Source organism: Tinamus guttatus, unplaced genomic scaffold (genome assembly GCF_059628265.1).
Source record: "Tinamus guttatus ecotype Peru unplaced genomic scaffold, ASM5962826v1 Tinamus_guttatus_pri_ptg000141l, whole genome shotgun sequence".
NCBI classification, from domain to species: Eukaryota; Metazoa; Chordata; class Aves; order Tinamiformes; family Tinamidae; genus Tinamus; species Tinamus guttatus.
Genome location: NW_028288675.1, coordinates 1544054 through 1568800, shown reverse-complemented (window position 1 = coordinate 1568800; position 24747 = coordinate 1544054). Strand labels below are relative to the sequence as shown.

Genomic DNA, 24747 nt, shown 5'->3' with positions numbered 1-24747 from the left:
GCTTCTCTCTTCTCCATATGCCCCTTTCTGATGTTCCAGAATCTGCTGTCTTCTCTGGAGAGGGCTGTCCTTCTAAAAAGAGCTGTTTCATTCTCATTGTGGATACAAATCACCTGGAAAATGACATGTTGTATCTTATTCAGTATATAAGTTACTGAGGTATGTTTTAACTCCTTATACTTACACCTAGTAATACATATGTATCTCCCACATATTTTCCATCCATCCCTCCAGTCAGCTAGTGAGTGTTACAATCGCATGCACCCGTGCAAGTAGTACCACACACCACAGGAGGCTAACTTTGCCTTAAAAATATGTCAGCAAACATTAAGTTTGTCTAGAGTTTTCCCATAATTCTCGTGAGATGGTTAAGAACTTTTTACTTTTGCCTGACTCAAGAAAGTGTGGCAGGTGATGGTGATAAGATGGTAAATAATATTTTCTAGAAAGATCATTTATTTCTGAGAGTGTTAAATTCTGTAAAAGAACTGTCTTTTCCTTAGCATTTTTTTTTCCTAAGGTTTAGCCATTGTGGCATGATCTTTCATTACTCATTAGGAAGATTCCACATAAATAAGTAATCCAGAGTAAGACTATATTTTCCAATCACATTTTATTCTGGTTCCTGTTGTTTCATTCCTTTTCTTTATCACTTTTTCTTCAGCTGTTTTACTCGCTGACACAGTTCTTTTCACACATATTGACTCACTTTCTTTCTGCTCTCACTGCCTGTAGGTGTTGCTTCTGTCACTGAGCTTTCCTCACTTCACTGAGGTTTCTTCCTCACAAAGCCTGTGGTTCATTTACAGATAATTCCTGCAAAAAACTCTCAGGGTTGACTTTTTGTTACGTTAAGGGCTTTCTTCCCATTAATTTGTGCTTTTTTTCTTGGCACATAAAACATGGTTAGAGTACTCTGATCACCTAACAGAACTGTGGAAAAAATACTGCAGCTGTATATTCAACATTTTAGCCTACAGTGGCTACAGACTAAAACTGGAAATTCTTTTCGCTTACGCTATTTTACTACTGTACTATTTTGTTTCAAAAACAAACACACATTGGTTTTGAAACCTATTAGCCTGACATGTAGAGGTGTCACTTTAAACATGAACTATTATGAACATACTCAGTTACAATATCTTTACAGCTTTGCCATTCCTGTGACCAGCGAGAAATAATTTGTTGTTTTCCTTTTAGACTTTCAGACTATAAGTTGCTCAGTTTCCCTAATCTAAGTATGTTACAGAGAAAACCCTTAATCATTCCATGGATTCCAAATTTTGGTAATCTGTCTTGACCCTTAAAAGGAAACCAGATGTTTTAAGATGCCAGTGAATATATTATAGTCTCTCTTTTGAATTTAAACATTTGGTTATTATTCCTCTAATTATCTAATGAAAAAGTGTGTTAGAGGGGAATGCAATCAAGACATGAAGATATTTTATCCATGTGGTTTTGGCATTGCCAGAGTTTCCTATTATAAGGTTCTGAGACTGTATGTTACCTGATTCTGTTTGTAGATTTCTTTTTAATTATCTAAAAATGAGATGGGAAATGAAAAAAAAAATCAGAAGTGAAAACACAAGCTGCAAAACTTCATTTTTCTCCTTATAGTAAGGAACTGCTCCAGCAAATATGCAAAGTAATAATGTTATATCATAAGAATAAACAATCTTGTTCTCCATGCCCTCTGCAAACTATATTACTAAAGCGACTTTCATTTCATCAAACAAGATTCTAGGCATGGATAGAGCTGACTGAGATAATGCAAATCATACCGAATAAAGGAATATGATCAGTGTTACATTATTTTTTAACACCAGCTTGTGTCAGGTGAATTTATTTCTTTCTGAATTTGTCTGGTTTATCTCTCCCCAACGCAGTTAGTTAGGGTGATTCGCTCAAGGTGATCTCTTTACAGCATACATATGGCAGCCACCATCTTGATCATCACACGGGGTCTTTTAAGACTTAAAACTTAAGCAGAAGCAAATACAATTCATAAGTCTGTAGACTTCCCCTCAGTCCCTAGCATCCAGTTCGAATCTACCCCAGATGCCACACTGCATGCAACAAATTTATGGGTACCCGAAGTGAGCAGCAATTGTCCTCTGCGTGTTGCAGCCCAAACACAGGCAGTGAACACTCTTTTGTACTTCACAGATGTAAATGGTGTGCAGCTCCTTCTCTACCCTATTTATTCCTTTTGAAGCATTCCCACCCATTTTTTTTTTAACAATTTTGCAGCAAAATGATTAAAACCTTCATGTACTTGGAAGCACAGATCAGTTCTCCCTGTGTTGTGGGTGTGACTTTTTGAGGCAAACTCTCCAGAGTTTCACAGGCATAGAAGTTAGCACCATCTTCCTTGGGTCACCTTAGCTCAGCTTTTGGATTAGCTCAGCTGAAGCACTAGCAAAAGGGTAAAGAGACTTTTCATGGCATAGGCTAACAGCAAATTTTGGCACTGACCCTAATGCTGTAAAGAGAAATGAAGGTACAGTCTGTGTCCTAGAAAAGCACACTGTCTCCTGGGACTACTGGGCCAAATAGAAATACCTCCGTTGTGCCTATGTTGAAAAGCCTAATATCATCTCTATGTGTGTTGTTTTATTCCTCTTTTTGTTACTACAAATGGATGTACATGCAGGCTAGAAAACAGAAATAGAAAGGAGTAGAGGTGCGTACATTTTTAAAAGCTACCTGGACTTTTTCAGCTCACAGAATTTAGATTCATAGACATTTGAGATTGACTACATTCATTGTTCTATATCCAGCTGGCATATTTTAAATATAGATGGTCAACAGAGCATAAATATGTTGTCCATGTGCATTCTGACAGCACATATATCAGAAAAAAAAAAAAAGGTTTTGGTAAAAAGAACATAAAACAATTGTCACAAAAACATTTTTATATCACAGCTAGTCATCTGCCAGCAAGATGCCAGAAACAGTGTTAAAAATACTGTATATATTCAGCTCAAAGTATGTTTACATTTGCAATATGTTCTTTTATGTGAAAGAACAGAGACAGAATGAAAGGAGAATCCTCCCCTTGGTAATGACTATTTTAATATGTCTGCCCAAAGCTTTGTAAATAATGCAGCACTATAAAATTTAGTCGTAAGAAGTAATCATTATTTCTCAATAAAACAGAATAATTTTTCCGTTTCACCTGCCATATAAATGTCTATAAACATTATATTTATTTTTTAAAGTCTTTCTTCTATTCATGTGCTAATACAAGCAGTGTGAAGATTTATAACATCTCAGAGAATTATCCTTTAGTATACTTGCTTCTCTGGTTCCATCAAAAGTTGCACTACTGCAAAGGGATTTTTAATGTTTCAGCAGATTGGGTCAAGATCACAACACAAACAGGCAATCAAGACTTTTTTTTTTTGGTTGTTTTTGTAAATATCCATCATCAGTGGGATTCTGAAAGATACATCAGTGAAAGATACTCTTCAAAAAAGGCGAAGAACTCTTTCATGAGCTTCTCAGTTGTTTTCTTGGAGGAAAGGCATGGTGAGCATTTGGTGGAAGAGCATTTCAAATTTTAAGTGTGACTTACACTTTCTAAATAAAGGGATAGGTGATTATAAAGCAGTTTTTTATTACACTACCTTGAGAGAGAGCCTATGACTGATGACTGCTATACTGTCAAGGGACTATGTTCTTGTTTGTGTATAGTATGCAGCCACTATTTGGCCACAAGATGTGAGAGATGCTCCTTGTGCCAAATTGGATAATATTTTTATTCCTTTTTATTGACCTTGTGAATAACTGTGCTTTGTTGATGAATTACTTACAGTTGGGTGAGATCAAAATATTTTTAAAGGAAGAATGTAGGAAAAGGAAAGCAACAGCAAGCTGAGGATTATACAGTACAGAACACCACTATAATAAAGGTTGCCTCTGGGACCTCCTCCAGGCTGGCAAATTTTAATTTTCAGCCCATTTAAAATGAAACATATATTTAAAAGGCTATAGGTTTTCATTTGCAGACAGCAATGCATGATGAGGTGGAAGAGGTCAGTGCTGCACTGTAACTTATATTGGGAGCCCTTATTTATGGAAAGCAAGGTCCAGATGCAGATGCATTGTGTTATCCTTGGGGGTCAAGACAGGCACATGCAGCAGATCCTCCCAAAACTATTCTCCTGCATCCTCTTCCACATATGCCCCAGTTTCCATGTAAAGGAAATTTGAGTGCACTTTCCAGATGGGAACTGAAAGGCACTCCAAACAAGTATCAGCTAAAATGGTGCAGGCCTCAGGGCTCAGCATGCTGTGCAGTAGCAGGTACCTTAAATGCATCCAGAGAAGTCATTATGTTATGCTTGTGTTTGTTTTGTTTTATTTTGTTTTGTTTTTTTAGGGAGGTAGAAGTATAAGTGAGACTGCTTACTGAAAACTCATGTTTTTCTGTTACTGCCTAAAGGTATTGCTTAAAGATAAAGTCTGTTTTGTGTTAAGGTTGGTAACCAGGGGTAACAACTTAGAGTGCTAATCAGAGAATATCTGAATTTCAGTGTCCTACCTCAGGAATAATGAGAGAACATAACAGTTCAGAAAGGGTCAGTCTGTCTACAGATCATGTTATGACCAGTTGGTTTTTAGATTTTGAATGCGAATACCAAATTTTTCATTAATCAACTATTAAGCAGGAAATACAGCTTAAAATTTTGAGTGATCTATAGTTTCAGTCATGAGTATATATCATGAATTATTAAAAATACTAGATTCACATATTAATGCTGACAGTAATATTCTCAGAATGTTTTTATAACATGATTTACCTGTGTGTTTTTGAAAAAATTGGAAAAAGTCAACAGAGGAGATAAGCCATGAAGTAACTGAGATCATCCGTTTCTTTTTGTGAAGGATTCTGGCTATAAGGAACATTAGCAGCATTCCAAGATTAAATATCACTATCATGCAAAGGGAGGGGATGTTCAAGGAATCAACAGGAAATACTACAGAAAGTAGAATATCTGAAATCTTTCAGGTAGCTCCTCCTTTTCAATTTTAAGTTAGGCATCTCTGTGAAGACGAAACAGGGAATTCCCTTAGAAATGCATGACAGGTCATAGTTCATTCATAAAGTGTGAGCAGATGATGAAGATGTGGCTGAACTTCTGTTGTCTGTAATATGGATATATGTATTTTTTCTTTTTTTTTTCCTTTTTCTTTTTATTCTCCACAATCACATAGTTTATTCTGCAGCTTGTAGCTACAGGATCTACTGGACAGTGTAACCTGGAACAGCAGGACAGCTTAAAGGACTCTCACATTACATATATCAGGTTACATGGTACTGAGTCATAGCAATGAGTATGCAAAGTGCCAAAGATTCAGAGTTTAGAAATTTTTATGTGTAAAATGGTTTTGGGGAGCCCCTAAGCACAAAAGTAAATTACGTTTCTTCATCTCCTCTCGACAAGGTCCAGCTACCTACTACTCCATCCTCACAGAAACTGTCCTAAACTCAGGTTATGCTGTAGTTACAGAATGTTTCTCATGTCCCTGGTGAAAATGTGCCACTCTGCAAAGAGATACCAGAAGGGCTAAAAGCTAGCTACATAACCTTACATAAATAATTTGAAAATAGTTTGAATATCATCACAGGTTTTTTTAATGCATATAATTATTTCAAAAACAGATAAATAAAATCACATAATGATTTGTAAGAGAAAAGTCATAAGACTGAATTGAAAAGCTTACTTACATTGTCAATAACTGTTACATAAGATGGCTATTGCTGAGTCATTGGTAAGTCAGTCTATTTTACTTCTTCAGTAAAAGCCCAGCAGAAGTGGCAATAAATGACATATTAATCAAATAGGAGATAATATTTTGATTTTTGCAAATACGATTGAGGACACATAGGGAATATTATAACACAAAGTTATTCCATAGAATTAGTATTCTGAGTTTCATTACGATGAAGGTTGTCAGTAGATGGCAAAGCAGATATGCAGTGTGATTTGCATCTACCAAAAAACACACATTTTTGCTTGGCATATGCAATGCACATATATTAACATGGAGATAATTTCTTCTGTCTATAGAGTTTAGGGCTGGCTACACTTGAAATACTGTGACCAGTTCTGGGCATTTCTATGATAGGAATATACTGAAAAATTGAAGGCAGGTCTGAGAAGTATCCTAAACTGTATTTAGGGACTTCGAAAGAAAAGTGAAGATCAAAGATCAAAGAAGATGATCAGAGAAGATCAAAGATCCTATATAGTACATATTATGGAATGGAACATCCAGATCACTCAGCAACATTGAAAACCTGACCAGCATAAATACCATAGTTAACTCAGCACTCAGGCTTTTTCTGAAGATAGTTAAACAATCAAATATCTCCAGTCTAGACCAATAAGCATGAACATTGTTGTAGATTTTTCAACAGACTACAAAAGGAATTGAATGTTTTAGATGCTTGTAGAGAAAGGAAAAATGTTAAATTAAAAATGATCCGAACATTCCAATTATAGTTATCGCAAAGCTTCATGGATGAGAACTTTTACCTCCTCAATTATGTATGCTCTGATTTTCTATATGAAGATCAAAAATGAATTAGGAGAGTCACTTTGCCTGTAAGAGTGAAAGAGCTGATGTTTTGAAGAAACAGTCCTTCAAAGGAAAGTGGGAAGAACTAGATAATAAGCTTTTCAAAGTTTTTTACAGATGTAATTACACTAAGGCCAAACTTAATGAGAAATGAGTTAACGTTCGACAAATGAAGATAGTGCCTGGCCTCGTCTAATGAAAGGAGGATATCTGTAGCGTCAGCATCTACCTCTGTCAGATTGTCACAGAGCACCTCCTTAGTCAATAGAGACCAATCATTGCAATGAAAAGAGGGTATAGATCCACTTCATCCCCAGTAGACTCTGTGTTGTCTATAGAAACTAGGTTTCAATTTACTATAAAGGCAGTTTAGGATGAGTACTTTTTATACAGACTTTATGCTCTGGACGGTTAAGGTCAAAGTGCTGAACCTGAGAAAGCAGCTGAACCTGAGTGAATAGCATTATTGTGTATTAAAGTTGTGTTTATGGGTTAAAGAAGGCAAACTTTTTTTCATGTTGTCTGCTTAAAACTAGAAAAGAAAATGTCAGGGGAGAAATCACAGGAAAATTATCATGAATATAAATGCCTTTCAGTCAGTAGAGCATCAATGGAACTAATATAGAAGCTTGGATGTTTTCCTTTCAGGTCAATTGGCTGCAATCTGGCTTCACTCAACTACTCCCTACGTGTTGAGATCAGATATTCTCTCTGAATAGGCTCAGGTCAGTCATGTTGTATTACTGTATGCAAGGGTATATTATGACAAGGGAGACTTTCCATTACACTGTTCTTGTAAAAGGGGTGATAAGTACAGTAAAAATGCCTATACAGGTCATATTTACTCAGACAGATGTATTGCCAAGTAGAGCAGTGTTCATGCTCCTGTAACAATACAGAAGAAAATGTCTGCTTCTTGAGATGGCTTTACAGCAGCCAAATTGTAAAGGCCCTGTGGGGCTTCTGAGTTCAAAATCTGCAGAAATTGAATTTAAGCTGGAACAGATAACTATGTAAGTAAATAAGTTATGCCATAATGGCCCATTAGAGTATAACAATATGTTGCCTTTTAGATAACTTTCAGTTTGCTAATTTGAAAATTGCAACCATATGAAAGCTTTCAGAGAGACAGCACATTTATTTGTAGTCCAATATTTGAATATGGCAAATACTGGTTCTATTAAGTTATTGCAAAGCTAAACATCTACAGCAGGCACATTTTCCTTCTGCATGAACACAAGGTGTAATGCTCCATATTTTGCTGATATCTGCATGATTAACTACTTTTGTTTTCTATTTACCACTGAAAACTGTGCTCTTCAAACCTTATCTGAAACCTTCCAACTTTCATTCAGGGGCATTTCTCCCTGAATAATGACCAAAGAGCGATAGATGTCAGTAATCAGGAATCTCTGAGGACCCCAATTTTTACAGCCTCATTAGTAGTGTCTTAATTAGATGTCACCCAGGTTGGCATTGACTTGTTAAGCTTATGTGGAATGCACTGAAGGGCAACTGATGTGCTCTCAAAATGTCAAATAATATATCCGGCTTCCATAATTTATGATTCTTTTGCTAGAAAAGGCTAGTCCAAATTAAAGAAAGTGGACTTACCTTCTGCCCTCCTTTAGCTCTCCTGGTGAGCTCTGTGGTTTTCCCTTTATTTCTAGGGGAAATGAATGTCATTTTTGAACATTTAACATAAGAATACTCCTCTTTAGAAATGCAATTGAAATTGCACTTCTGTAAACAGTATTTCTACATACATATATTTATATATCCTTTCATTTCTTTTTCAGATGTATGTATTTGTATCTTTATATGTGATTATATATTTACAAATCTCTATGTAAAGAGCAATATACTTGTATGTGTTTGAAAAAGCACTGAAGATTGCCTTGCTGAATTTATAGAATCGGAAGCTCCTAGATTATTAAGAATGTGTGTCTGCTTTGTAGCAGTCATGATCTTAGCAGAAATAAATAATTTGCTGTTTCTAGTCTACTTAGTGAAAATTTGTCTGTCTTGAGTAGGAAGTTGGACAAGATGAGGACCTACAGAGGTCTCATTCAGGCTAAATTATTCTACAAGTCTGATAGCACACACAAGCATGCAACACAAGCATGTACACACATGTGCACACATACACATTTCGTAAGAAAAAAACAATTATAGAAAATCCTTGATAACAAGGAGTTTACATGTTCCTGGTGGCTTGATAAAATGGAGGTAAAAATTCACACTCACATAAAGGAAAAGTATATACAGGAGGAATATGTACAACAGAACTATCATCAAGCTTTCTGTTAAGCAGAGAGAAGATGCTTTACTCTGAACGCTCACATGATGAGCAGATGATTGTCTCAATATGGCTTGGCAGAATAAACTTTTCTACAGAGAGAGAAGTCCAAAAATCTGGACAATAGTTGAAACAGACTGCTTTATGTTATTGCTATATACAATGTTAAAAAGATAAACATTATTATGATATCCTGTTAGAAGGCATTCATATGAAAAGTCTTCTGAATTACTTCAAACCCTGATTCAGTGCATGGATCGGTAGGAATCTTTGCAACTAAATGCATGTTTTATCTATCTGAAAAGAAATGTGGAATTTATAATTTGAGTCCTATGCTATTTTTTTTCTCCAGTAAATATAATGTAGAACAACTAAAATAAAAGCTATGAAATCTCAAAAATTTCTCCAAAGATGTTATAAATGAGATTGACATAAGTTGCAGACTGTGGAGATACAATACAAAAGCTACATTCAATATCACAGGTCTGTGATGAAAGGCTTGTTTGGTTGCTTTTTTTCTGAGCCAAATTTGAACCCTACTGATTTAAAATTTCCCCAATAAATTTCTTTGACTGTGAATCAGCTGTCCCTTACACAGACTGATCATACATTCTTTGACCCTTTTCGTCACTCGTGTTAAAATTACCTAGGAGGTGAAAGAGCTATGTTATTTCAAACAGTAAAGTAGCTCAGGCGATTACCAATATATGATTCACAAAAACCATATTACTCCAACTCCTCTTTAGTTTTGTCATATACAGTGAATAAACTAGGTTATCAAGGCAAGGCAACGAAGTTCCTAGTGAAGAAAAAAAAGAAAAAAAGATAAAGATTAAAAAGATTAAAAAGATTAAAGATTAAAATTAAAAGTCAGTTGAATGAAATGAACTGCCCTCCACCTACCCCATCAACATCTGTTGACTAAGTAGGGCAGCAGCACTCTATGATTAAAACTAGTCTATTGTCAAGTCTTCAGTGGAATAGGGGCTGGGATCAAAACACCTATTTTCTAATAAAGAAGATGATATTCTTTTCCAGGAGGTGCAGTGATGTGTTGCCAATATCTTGAGGGGTTTCCACTCAAAATATATATTCCTTATTTTGTGATAAATTCTTTTTTTAGCGAGGACTTTTATTACAGAGAGTAAAGGCAAGGTAGTGGGAGGTATGTTGGCTTATTTGCTTTCCTAGACAGAAATACATTATTGGAAAAATAGCAAAAGAAAGAAGCAATTCAGTATTTGATAAACACCTAAGCAACACTAAGTTGAAATTGCTTGTCATATGGCTTGTTCCTGAAAATACCTCTCATATATTGATCTCGTACAACTGTCACCTGATATGGTTTAAAAGGTCAGAGATGTTAGGACAATTGTGAGCACAATAAATCAGAAGCTATTTGAGCATAAGAGCTATAGCAAAAATATTCAGCTGTTCCATGGCAGCAAACTGAGTTTGGGGGTGCAACAGGCTTCTCGTTGCTTCATGGCTCAGTCAAGTATATACAAGTATATACAAGTATACACAGTGCTCCACTTTTTCAAGGAATTGATTAAACATAACTCTGTAATTTGAAAACTCATGCCAATGAAGGAGATAAATCTTGGCTTTTAACATAAGGTACTAGCCTCTCTTTCTTCCAAGTGCATCTCTCATATGGAGCCTAGCAGGAGCCCCTCATGCCTCCCAGGAAGGACAGTACACGCCCTCTCATTGCTGCTTTTTGACACGATATGGAGAAATCTCATTTCCCTGCTCTGAGGTTGACAAAGATACATCTGCAATTCAAACATAGCTCAAATCAAGTCTTCCTGCTGTGGCAACCTGACCCATCTATCCCTTTTCTTTGCCAAAGTAAGAACATTATGTTATACTACTTGTTCGTTCAAAACATTTATGTGGGTAATAGCCTGGCTTGTCTTTAGAGCAGTGCTATTGCCACTGTAGCTAGAGCTGCTGTTTGGGGACTTGGCTAACAAACCTTGAGGTAAAATCTTCTGTAGTCCTCTCAGATTGCAGTAAATTTACTGTCTACCAGAAGAGCTGTTGCAGCCTTTCACACAGAGACTTGTTTCTTTTGTTGGACAACCATCTGCTACACATGCTGTTATTACTGAGTTTTCACCAGCTATTCCAACAGATTTTCAAAATCTAGATGACTTTTGGGGCAGGATGAACTGTTGCACTCATTCCCCTATCTAGTCCTTTTAGACAGTCATAAATTCAGCTAAGCAGAAAACTGTAGTGAGATACTTACTGAGAGTTATTGCTATTTTACAGCTTAATTAGTATGGTTAATTATATTTTGTAATTATACCATGTTTTGTTTCTATAAACACAGAGGTCACAATAATGGCAGTCAGATCTACTGTACAATTTAAACTAATGGTTATTTAATTATGCAGCTAATTTATTTTTGTAATTTTAAGCCAATATACTGTCAATAGAATTCGGTGGTGATTGGCCTACTTTTTTACCCATTTTACAATGCAACCTCTTTCTTTTAAGATTTGTTATTATGTTCACCTGAGATTAATATGTTCTGCTTTTCTTCCCCATGGTCCCTTAAATCATATATAGGCATCTAAATATTATGAAATGGTTAATTGATAAATTTTATTTACTCATCTACTTAAGAATGGAAAAATATGTCTAAGAAACAGAATATTGATACACATACAGCATTTGGTTTGGTCTATCAGAGCAGGTCAGGATTTTTTTGCTCTGTTAATGCTCAGCTAAAGTGGCTTTTTGTACATTATATACACTTTTAATGCTCACATATACAAATTAATATTTGGCTTATCCATAAAAATGTTGCAAAAATTAACTAACTTTTAAAATTAGCTTCTATTTTATCAGTAGAAAAAGTAATGTTTTTGCATCTAAATGCATTCTGATGAATACACCTGCATAAAAATATGTTTTCTTGATGGAATCTAAGCATATGAATGTGAATTTGATTCAAAGCAGGGAGTAGGATTTTAATCACATGAAATTCTATAAATTCAGGTGACATTTTCAATTGCTATTTCAGTACTATTCTCTTGATTATTTTGATCACTATAAGATCTTTGATTTCTTGGTTATACAGCAGTGGCTAATCTGACACATTTTTAATTTGCAAATTGGAAAAGAAAACTTCCCTGAATCTAACCACACTGAATTTGCTACATGTGCTATCAAGCCTTTTAAGGAAAGATTTTTTTTAATGATACACTTTATTTTATACAATCACATGAATGAGTGAGTCAAAGAAAATGCATCAACACAATATAGGTATAATATTTTACAAGAGTCTAAGGAAAATATTTTTGTTATCAATTTACAGTCCTAATGGTTTCACACCACAGCTCTGTACATGTTTGCTATAACAATATCTCTCTAATTAGTTGTTTCTCTAAAGCCAGAGCCTCTCACATAGGATTTCACAGAATCACAGAATGATTAAAGAAGTTGGAAGGGACCTCTAGAGATCATCTAGTCCAACTCCCCTGCTCAAGCAGGGTCACCTACAGCACGTGGCACAGGGTGGCATCCAGGCAGGTTTGGAAGATCTCCAGAGAAGGAGACTCCACAACCTCTCTGGGCAGCCTGTTCCAGGGCTCTGTCATCCTCACAGTCAAGTTCTTCCTCATATGGAGATGGAACTTCCTGTGTTTCAGCTTGTACCCATTACTCCTTGTCCTGTCACTGACTACCTCCGAGAAGAGTTGGGCCCCTATTCAAGTAGGTACCATTTCAAGGAGAGTGCCTCAGTTTCATACCTCTGAACACAATAAACTTCACATGTAAAGAAAATTAAGCATTCTTTTATGAAAATGGGCAATGAATCAATTACAAACTTCTGATTCTTTTTTGAGACTTCTCTGGTGTTCTTCTGTCAGCACAGTCTATCAAAAAATCTAAAACCAAATATGAAAGAGAGGAACTACTAGAGAGGATGTGCCAGGATATACAGTAGGTAATATTTTTTCAAAGAATGAAATTGTTAATTTATATTACTTATTTTATACAGTAAAAGTTTGTGTTTAGAAGGAAGGTTTCTTGCCATTATTATTTCTTTTTGCATATTTTATTAATGTATAAAGCACTTTTTTTTGGGCTTCAGTCAACTAAATATATCATGATTTAAACTTATGACTCACGTATGAACAACAGTGACCTCAAGTGGCTATTGCTTCAGGGATACATGTATCAGGAAGTACAAAAGAAATGTATTTGTCTTCATGTTATGAGTATAAAAATGTTAGGTGATGTCCATTTCAGTTCATTACAGTTTTCTTTTCTTAAGGCAATATTAACTTTCTTTTCTTAAGGCAATATGTCCTCTACAGTACTAGTTGAGAAAGTAGCTTGATAAATGCAGCAGTGAAATTGACCAACAAGCTTTGTTGTATGTAGTTAAATTTTACCTGCTACCGTCTGCCCTGATAACCTGGGTGATTATCAGGTAAAGACCAGAAAGTGTTTTTACTTGATACCATGATTTTATTTTCTTCTTTCTGACTAATCAAAATTATCTTCAGGCAACGCTGTATACAAGCTGATGAAATCTCCCCTGCTCGGCTCCCCTCTCTTTTCCTTTTCCACATTTATCCCCTTCTTTCTTTAATATCATTATTCCTGACATATGAATATGTGCATTTTTTCAAAATCTATTTAGAAATATTACCACAAGGATATTCCATTAAAACATATTGACTCTTTTCCACAGTTGACATCAGAAACCGTTGTTAGGGAAGCTTTTAAAGAATACCGAGTCGTTTAAAAGCTTGAGTCATTCCACACACTGTATCTACAAGCAATTAATATTTTAGTGTGAAAAGTGTAACAAACTGGTTGCCAAGGTCTTTCTTGCATCAGAAGATACAGAGGCAATGGGTGATTGCCACCTAATGTTCTGCTAATTCCACTAAAAATGACCACAGAGAAGTAATCATTTTTAAAAATTTATATTTATATATATATATATATATATATATATATATATATATATATATTCCTATAGATTAAATATATACCTGTAAGTCATGGGATAGAAAAGTGGGTAGATTTTGAAGCCACATAGCCATTGAAAGTGCACACCTTCACAATCTGTGATATTAGTTGCACCTGAACCGATTTCATGGAAACTAGATGGAGTTGACATGATTCTTCGCCTGCACACTTCTGCACCCATTTCCCAAGAAGATTGGGAACTGTTGTGAAGAAATTTTAGCCATTGCATAAATAAATCAGCTCTTACTAAGAAGCTCCACCAACTTCAGTTCTGTGTAAATTTTTCCAGACCAATATGAAGCCAGCTGACTTCTCTGTATCACAATCCTTAGCTTTCCCGATGGCGAGAAGGAGTATTAGCTTGGGAGACGTGCTATGCAAAGTGTCGTCTGCTTCTGGATTTACCATTTCCCAAGTTAAAATGCTGTTCCATAAGCTGGAGCAGAAAGGAACACTAGAACACGACACAGAGCTTGTGGAAGAGCTATCTATGTACAAATATCTGAGGGGAGAATGTAAAGAGGACTGGGCCAAACTCTTCTCAGTGGTGGCCAGTGACAAGACAAGGAGTAATGGATATAAATTAAAACACAGGAAGTTTAATCTCCATATGAGGAAGATTTTTTTAACAGTGAGGGTGACAGAGCCCTAGAACAGGCTGCCCAAAGTGGTTGTGGAGTCTCCTACTCTGGGGATCTTCCAAACCCACCTGGATGCCACCCTGTGCCATGTGCTCTAGGTGTTCCTGCTGGAGCAGGGGAGTTGGGCTAGATGATCTCTAGAGGTCCCTGCCAACCTCAACCATTCTGTGATTCTGCGATCTAGTCACAGTAAATATGCAACTTGCACTGTTGGGGGCTTTCTACTACTTGGGTATTCCAGGATGACATTATTGCGAAAGAGGGCACAGGCACACTGGAGTGAATCCAGCTGAGGATAGCCAAGATGGTTAGAGGGCTGGAGTACATGATGTACAAGTTGAAGCTGAGAGAATATGGCTTGTTTAGACTTAAGAAGGGAGGTTAAGGAAGATTTTATTTCTGTCTTGAATTACTTAAAGAGAGAGTGTAGGGAAAAGGGAGCTAGACTCATTTTGGAGATCAGCAATGGTAGGACAAGAGAGAACAAGTCCTAGTTACAATAATCAAACACTGTAACAGGTTTCCCAGAGCGACTGTGAAATCTCGCCCCGAGCAACTGCTGTAAGCCAGCTATCCTTTAAGCAAAGATCCAGCAGCAGAGAACCAAATGCAGAAATCTTTTATTAATATATAAGGCAAATGGCAGTTCTATCTAATTGCTCTGCTTTAAAGGAAGTCTCTCTCAGTATAGAAGTACTGGTTTGAACAGAACATTGTAAAGAAAGATGTGTTTAATGGCCTATGGCCTCGTTTTACTGGGAGAAGCAGTGGGAACTTTCAGAGAAGATATTTGAGATTACTAACAGCAGTTGCTAAGTCCCAAACAGAAGACACCTACTTCTCCCTGAATCAAAAATGGGAGAAGGTTGCTAACTAGCTTTTTGAATATATACACATATTCATATGATTATGTGTTTGTGAATTTGTGTGTGCAAAAAAAAGAGAAAGATATGAGCTGGAAGGCTTTGGGACTAAGACCAGTAAACCTTTTGGTGATTTTGTACATCCTTTATTCAGGGAAAAAAAAAAAAAAAAAAAGATGATTAAAGTCATGTGTCATGAGGAGTGCTTGGTTTCATCAACACTTGAGTTACACCTCAGTTAGTTAGTTCCTCAGTCAGTTACCACTAGCAGCTGGAACTGCATTTATGGCCACCAAGGAAATAATGTTGTACATTTATTTAGAGAACTGAGAAAACTTGTAGTAACATACCTAAATTGTGCAACCAGCTGATCTTCCCAATCCACCTTGAACAAGTGAATCCTATTATTTTCATTCATGTGCTCTACTTTTAAGATTCACAAAGTATTAAATAGCAAGTGTTTCCTTTAACAACACTCTCAAAAGCAGTTGTGAGTCAATGGCCTAGATTATGCATCTGCTTTGGCAGAGAGTTCCAGGCTGCTGAATTCCTGCTTCGAAGGGAAAAAATGTGAGTTGCCAAAAAATATTAACCTGTCTTTTTGGCAAAACAAGCAGTAAATTTGTTTGAGAGGAATGAATGATTTTCTTTTCTGTCTCTGCTTCTTGGGCTAAAACTCCTTAAGGAAGGAATAATGTTCCTTTTTTCTTCATTCTGACTCACAGTTCAAATCAGCCAAAATGGCAACTATTATTCTGCTATTCTCCAAAATCATTTTCATCCAGCTAAGATGAATTTTGTTTTACTTCTGGTTTTTGTTTTAGTTTTGTGCATATGAATAGTGTCATGGGCATAAGCTTCTCCTAGACCAGGGATTTGTGTGTATTTTTGTAGGTTTTCTTCCCAAACTCAGAAGCATTTCTATACTTAGCCTAACTTTTGCAACAAGAGAACTGTGTGAATTCCAGAATGACAGATATCAGAACACCCTGTTCTTGTAAGTGCTGAAATCATCTGCCCTCAAAGTTTTCCATTTCAAAGTGGAATCCTTTACTGATCAAGGTTATTACCTGATGATTAGGGGAAACAGGATTGCACGTCCTTTCTTACAGAGGAATTCTTCCCAGAGCTCCTACATACATTTACTGGCTGCTGCATTGCACTTTAAGTATAGGAAATAAGTCTCAGCAGTACAGGTGCATAAAACACATTTCTCAGAGGGAGCATTACTGTTATGTCCATAACCATTTCTGCAAAAATATAGAGGTTTTTTAGATGTTGCATCATTTTCTTCTTTCATATGCAAAAATACAGACAATGAGTCATATTTAAGCAGAATAACAGCAAAACAGAATCTTTTTAGATATCTCTTAAAAAATTGACTTCATAGTGAAGTCAGTTGCAAAATTCCTATCTAAAAGGAGAAGGATAGGGTCTGTAAGTTATAAAAATAAATTTCCAGACAGAATATAATGTAAATTTAGGTAATGACTTGGAACTTCTCCAGTTGCAGCTTAAGCCTTGAAAACAACTGATTCCCTCTGAAAGTCATTGTAGCTGAACACGAAAATTCTTGTTATACTATAGCGAATTGACATCACACAAGCATCAGTAATGACTTGTGCACCAAAGAAACAAAACACCTTCTGTATTTTTGCTGTACAACAAACACAAAGGAAAAAAAACCCTGCTTTGTCCAAGCAAATTATGAATTAAAATTTGTTTTATTTATTTCATTTTTACTCGCCAGTAATTAATTGAACCATAAAATTACCAAAAGAAAAAATGACTTCACTGTTATAGCATTGTATATAAATGTTACTTAAAAGGCAGCTTGATGCTGGCAATTAATAATCTGTTTCAAAATTTTTAACTGTAGTAAACCTGAATATAGATAGTTCCCCATTTCCTTTATTCTTTCCAGTTTCATTGTAAAAAAAAAAAAAAAAAAAGGGAGGTAGCATCTGGGAAAAAAATAGATATGAATGAATTATCCCAGCTCTCCTAATATGTGAAAGTAAATGTCACAGCGTTGGCCTGAATTTATCAGATGTAGGAGCAGAGAATTTACAGTACTGAAAGAGACAATTTGTCCGTCAGGTTCCATAAAATGTTTCTGGCTGAAACCAAGAAGAATATAGAGACATCGAATATGCAAATAGATTTTTTTTTCTTAGTGCAGTCTATGGAGGCCTTTTAAAAATATTTTTTAAAAAATTTCTGGTGCTTGGAGATTGCCACTTAATATATTACAATAATCAGATGTTGAGGAAGCCAGCTGCTTTCACAAGCAGCAGCCATAGCAACCAATCTCTTGCTGGGTTGGGAGCCAATTCCACAATTTACAAGTAATTCTGTGCATTTTTTTCCTGTATTATAAAGCTGGTTGTGACATTCAGCAAAATCTTAAACTTCAGGAATGTGCACATTTGGATATGTTATGGCAGTTCATATATGAAGAGAGTTCTGTATGTTCACCATTGCTAAAGTTCCAATTCCAATGCATCAAGGAATTGTATTTTTTTTTCTCATTGCAAACATATCATGCTACAGTATAATTCAGATGCATTTGTTTTGTGTTATGTTTCTAGATCCAGTTGTGCAGAAGTTTGTAAATGGGATTTGGTTATGATTATTATCAAGATAGTATAGAAGACATCTGTAAAGCTTCACCTACAGCTCAGTTTGACCAAATTAGGGGATGTTGTGATACAATGCTGAAGTTTCAGCTTATTTCTGTGTTACGGGAAAAAACAAAATTTATTGGAATAATTACCAGTGAAATTACAAATAACAAGTTCAGCTCATGAATCCTTGCAATTAACATTCTCTTCAGTGACACTCACTTCAGTGAAAAGTGTTCAATCAAAGGCTGATTTTGATTCCTAAGCCTTGAATATTGTAGATTTCTGAAGTGATGTTCAAGACAACAAAATCATTGCTGTGTTAAATAATACTACTCAAAGAACATGGCATGACATTCTGCATTTAATATCAATTTATCAGTTTAACAACTGTTGGGGGAAATCTCTACATGTGGAGCAAAAAAGCTTGATTTCTTTTAGATTCGTTGTATAATTAAACAGTTTTTTTCAATAATCTCAGACAGTTCAAATGTACCTGGGGACAGAGAAATACAAAAGAAAATACAAAAAGAGGTGACTCTCCAAGTTATTATTTTGGCAAGTCTGCTCTTAAAGAGAAATGTACAACATCATTATCAGTCTGAATCAGTGAATTTATCTCAGAGACAGTGGTACCGAAAATCTCAAAGCTGTTGATGAATGAGAGTCAAATTCTCACTGTGAAGACCTAGGTTCACAACTTCAGAGAGGAAGCTATCACTGGCCATCTATTGCAAGTGATCTGTGATAGAGAGGCAGTGTTTCTACTCTCTTCCATTAATTTCCTTTGAATATAAGGAAATTATGGTATAGACTTTTTTTTTCTGGAAAAAAAGATCACCAAACCTCACACTTTGCAATATTTCTTGCAGTCTTCCTTTTCAAAATTTTTTTGTTAGCCTAGTACAAAATTTATGTAATAATTTAGTTCAGCTTCTAATATGACAGATTATTATCACAGAGGTCAAGCCAAATCCAGATTTTTACTCAAGTAAGTCATTAGAAAAGATCTCTGAATCATCTTAAAATGATTAGACTGTTTATGTGTGATATCCCTGCTTTAAGGAAACAATTACTTTAATAAGTATCTGCAATACAGCATGCATTAATTTAATTAAGAGATAATACAAATTGAACAGAACATTGTCATGGGATAATAGTCTTTTGCTTCTACATGAATGCTAAGGCATAAGAAATAGTAAAGTCACGCTGAAATATTTATTTTCAAAGAAGACACAATTATTATCTGGTTTTATTTGACTGTAATCATTTCTACTGCATCAATAGTTTTATGTAAATCTAGAGCTTGATTTACATATAGGATAATCTGGTGCTTGCAAAATCAGGCGTTGCTATTACTACTGATTACTGATTACTACTTCTATTACTATTCTAATTAGAAAGACCCTATTATTGCGCCAACTAAACTCCAAGTTCCCAGTTTTCCAAAAACCTACTTCCCTTTTATTTTCATGATTTTCCCCACTCTCTTGATTGTCTTTGAGTTTCCTAACTCACATAAATCACAGAATCACAGAATAATAAGGGTTGGAGTGGACCTCTGGAAATCATCTAATCCAACCCCTCTGCTGAAGTAAGGTTACCGAGAGTATGTTGCACAGGGTTGCATCCAGGTGGGTTTGGAAGATCTCCAGAGAAGGAGACTCCACAAGCTCTCTGGGCAGCCTGTTGCTCATGTTTAGGCAGAACTTGTGTGTCAGTTTGTGCCTGTTGCCTCTTGTTCTGGTGCTGGGTGCTGATGAAAGCAGACCAGCCTCACCCCCTTGACACCCACCCTTAAGATGTTTGTACATACCGTTACGATCCCCTCTCCAGGCTAAATCAGACCAGCTCTCTTACCCTTTTCTCATAAGAGAGATGCTCCCGTCCTCTGATCATCTTTGTACCCCTACCTAAACTACCATGAACTCCCCTACCAGAGTAGGACACAGCACTCCAGATCCAGCCTCACCAGGGCTGAGTAGGGAGGGAGAGTCATCTCCCTGAGCCTGCTGGTAACACTCTTCCTAATGCATCCCAGGATATCATTGGCCTTCTTGGCCTCAGCGGCACACTTCTGACCTCCAAGATTCCCAGGTTGTTCTCTGCAATGCTGCTTTCCAGGAGATCAACCCCTAATCTCTACTGGTGCCTGGGGTGATTCCTCCCTAAGGGCATGACTCTCCCCTTGCCTTTGTTGGAGTTCATGAGGTTCCTTTCCACCCAGCTCTACAGCCTCTCTAGGTCCCTCTAAACAGCAGCACAGTTCTCTGGTGTATCATCACATGCAAGTCTGGACCCACTACTGACCCCTGGGGAACACTGCAGGCCTCCAAACAGACTTTGAACTGCCATTCACCTGTTTCTCAATTCACTGTTCACTCAACTAACGCACATTTTCTGAGCTTACATATGAGCATATTATCGGAGACAGTGGCAGAAGCCTTGTTGAAGTCAAGGTAGACAACAACCACCGCTCTCCCTTCATCCCACCATTCATACATAGAAGGCTATCAGATTGGTTGAGCATGATTTCCTCTTGATGAATCTATGCTGATTATTCCTGGTCATCACCTTTTCCTCCACATGCTTAGAGGTGACATTCAGGATAAATTACTCATTTTGTTGATTCCTACCCTGCAAATGTGGTCATAGCCTTGTCTGCCTATTGCAAACTACCTAGATCATGGCAGAAATTGAAATTCTGCATATAAGACATCATCATAATTTAATCTTCCCATTAAATCTCTCTCTTTGAACCTCAATACTTTGTTATAATTTGAACCTAAATATTTGTTATAGTTTTTACCACGTTAGCTATATTTGATTCAGTCTCCTTTGCTGTGTCCAAATATATAGTGAGAAGATAATTACTGCTTAGATTTTCAATATGCAATGGTAAACAGCAGGCCAAATGAGCAGTTGACTAGAGTTTTTCTTCACTTCCTAGGATATGAATCTATCATACAACTGTCCTCATAAATTTTGCATGTTTCATCATAAAGTGGATTATTTTCTGGCCCACATGCTGAGCCTTTTGGAATCCTGCTCTGGAGGTGGTTAGATAACTTCTAATTTCCAGGCTGAATTCCTTTTTCTCCAATGTATACTGATATGTTTTATGTCAGTGCTGTCCATCACGTAAATATCTCTTATCACTTTTTGCTGTTTACCTCATGAGTGAACAATCTTTAATGACATTTATTCTTAATTTATATTTGGAAACAAAGCTCTCCTGTAAACGTTTTCAGGAATTTTGCCCATATTTTAACAACAGTACAGAGCACTCTAGCTTAAAGGTACACTTTGACTGTAAAACCCCTCAAATTACCTTCCTCAAAGGAAGTTGACTCATATTGATTCTTTTGTCTCCTTTGTGTCCTTATTTTTCTGTAATCTTACGTGGCCCAAGATACCTTCTTATCTGTCCTTTTTTTAACTTTTCTGGACAGTCTATACCCTGCAGAACCTGTGCTCTACCATGTTCCTATTAAATTCAGCTGCATGCCATGGTGTGTTTGCAAGATGAGATGACAATGGCACAAGTGCAGTTATTTCAGTAAATAGAGTAACTGTCAGTATGGGCACTTTTCTGAAGCACTAAAAAAAAACCCCAAAACAACGTAATGAGTTGATTCTGGGCATTTTTCTTGAAAACAGAACATACACAGGCAAAAGTACAGTGGTGAGTGAGAAGCAATTGGATTAATAAGGAAAGAAATGTCTTTTACGGGCCTAAATTATTTGCAGAATTAGGGTTGCTATACAGATGGTGTTATTCTGTGTCTGCTCAGCTTGCAGGTACACACTAGCTCCTAATTATTCCTTGCACAACATTCATTTCAGTTTGTTGTCTTAAAGAGGACTTAGAAAGGCACTTCCAGTGATACTTAAACGTCTAAATCGTTTGACTGATTTTGAAAACCCAAAACAGAGTATCAGGCAAGATGCTTCAAAGTAGGAATCTTCTAGAACAGAGAATTCCCTCTTTTTCATGTCATTGCTCTACCAGACCCTAGCAGGTTTGCGTAGCTATTTGATATTATGTGAAATGCATAATTTATTTATTTATTACTTTTGAAAGAAGTTTTTTTTTTATTCTTATTCTTCAAAAAGTATCTTAATCTCTATGGCTTTATGATACCTCAAAATTAAAAATCCTCCAAAAGTCCCTTAAGTGAACTATCATATTCTCTCATTAAAAACTGCAAACAAATAACCAATCAATGTTTAAAATAGTTTAGAATTGGTAAGTAAAAAATAGTATGTGTATTGCAAATAACTCAAGTACAATCCTAGCAGGATTACTGTGCCTTTTTAATAAGGAATATGTGAGAGACCTGCATTTTAGAAATTGAAAGGAATAAAAATCCTTCATCACTTATAATCTAGATCAATACAGGTAATTAAAATAGTAGCTTCCAACTCTAACTAGAGAAGAGCAGCTCCTGACACAGCATCAATTTTCCATTCTTGGGCCTTATCAGCCAGCTGCTCAATTGATTCTCTACGGTTTGGGTGATCCCTAGCCAGGGAGTAGAGAAACTCTGCAGCACAGCTGCAAAAATGTGGTTTGACATTTTCCTTCCCCCTCATTTCATGTTAAGGATCCTTGGGAGTAAGGTGACCCTGCATTTTGGGACACCCAAGCACCTATGCAAGGGAATATAGTTCTTGCTAGATTCACTACAGATATACAAAATTACAAGGAACAGGTTTGAAAATATATGAATAGATTCTTATCTCCCATTCAGTAGTAAAATGTCAGGGTAACTCAGTTGTAGCCATCAGATTTAAACTAGATTTACATTGCAGAGATAGATATCTCCACCCTGGATATTTTCAGTCTGAGAATTCTCTATCACCTTTTGTTATCAAGAAATTTAGGCCCTAAAATATTGTCAGAACTTTGGTTATGACTTAAACTTCTCAGCGTGTGAAGAAATCTGCAGTAAACAACCTAGGCAAAATGAAGTCAGGAATAAAATAAGAAATAATACCTCCTCCTTTCTGCATACAAACAGTAAATTAAAAAGTAAAGATTTCTGACTAAATGGCAACTCCTTGAAGCATTTGTGTTATTCAATTAAAATGCATGGCATACACAACAAAAGTAACTAAAAAGGCTAATTGGAAACCTAGCTGTTACAATGACAAATGGCTCCATCTCTTGCTTTTAATTCATATATCATTATATATCAATAGGGACTAATTTGTAAAATGCCTCACAGGCTTTGATTGACACTAACTGACTGGCTAGCTGTAGCTGCCTTAATGATGGACATTTTCAACAGTCTCAAGGGTAAAAAGACCAGTATTATGCAACCTCTGATGCAGCTCGTTTTCGCCAGTTTGGGTCTATGAAGAATAATAAGCTACAGCCATAGAACTTAATGTGGATTACTGTTCTCTTTCCAACTCACATGACATTGGAAAGATTCGCTTTTGCTAGAAACATTTAACCTCATTATAATTAAAGGCATTATCTTCAAACACAGGTTCTTCAATTAATGGTTTTGGTTTGTCAATGTAATTATTGCAATTGGTTTACTATGCAAATTCTGTGACTTTCTGAATCCATCTCATACAGAGATTGTTAAGCCAGTATTATACTGACTGTGCCAAGCTGTTCTTTTCTTCCAAAAAAAATGAATTATCATAAAATTATCCACAGAGGACTCTGCTAATATCATGTCTGACAACCAAGAGTGTGGCACCAAAATTTACTGTATTTTACTTGATGCATAAAAAGTTCAGAGGATGGGATATTCCTCTCACCAGTTGTAATTAGTTTCCTCCCTATGAGAACTGAGATCTCCCCCACTTCTGAGTCCCTTACCAAGAGCCTTTATCCTCCATCATGATCCCCTAAACTTTCCAGAGCTCATTCAGATAATTGCCCTGAACATACCACATCAGATGGAGGAAATGAAGGGAGAATGCCAGTTTCACGGCGTGAGCTAAAGCCACAATACCTCTCACACATCTTTTAATCTCCTTTCTTTCTTTCCTTTTTTTTTGATAGTTTCTCTTTTAATCTTTGTCATAAGCAAGAGACTGATTTTGTCAGCTAAAGCCTCCTCTCATAGAGATTGCTAAAGAAATATTTTGAAATAATTGGCTGTTGGTAGAAATTTGCCCCAGCCCCACACTGTGACTGGGGTGGGCAAGTATTTCATCATGTTCTGCCTGACAAAAGTAACCTCTTCCAGCAGCAACACAGCTGTGAGGTATGTGTCCTCCGTGAGGTAAGCAGTTATCCAGGACAGCCTCTCAGCTCACACTGTGCCCTATTCTAATGATGTGAGAGCACCAAACTCAGAGAGCAGAAGCATTTTCCTTATTTGGTGCTCTTCTTCATTTCTTTTGTCCGTGTTCATATTCTTTTGTTCTAAAAATGCAGACTGCAACAACAGTGTCTATCTATGTAAACTGCCTTTTTCTTTTGTTCCAGATGGACAGCTATTAATACCCAAAAGGTTGCCATATAGGAAGCTTCTTTCTAAAAACTCTAGAGTAAATGCAGAGAGAAATAGAAAAATGTTGTTTTAAACTAGTCTTCTTCAGTTCCTTACACACTATACAATTTAATGTCCCATTTTTGTATATTTAACAAAATTTAAAAAAATTGGAAAGAGTTTACTATCATAGTGCTTGAAATCCTGAACTTAGCTGTGCACAATAGTATTCAGTAACAAGGTCATAAGACCAACTTTTTAACGCTTAACCTA

At 36.2% G+C, this 24747-nt stretch overlaps 1 protein-coding gene across 1 annotated transcript in view; it reads left to right on the top strand.

The window, feature by feature from the left end:
* Positions 1–24747, top strand: part of TRDN (triadin) — a 270244-nt gene that overhangs the window by 4757 nt on the left and 240740 nt on the right. Inside the window, exon 2 of the mRNA XM_088521987.1 lies at positions 7237–7313. The gene's annotated coding sequence lies outside the window, so the exon portion shown is untranslated. The remainder of the gene's footprint in view (positions 1–7236; positions 7314–24747) is intronic.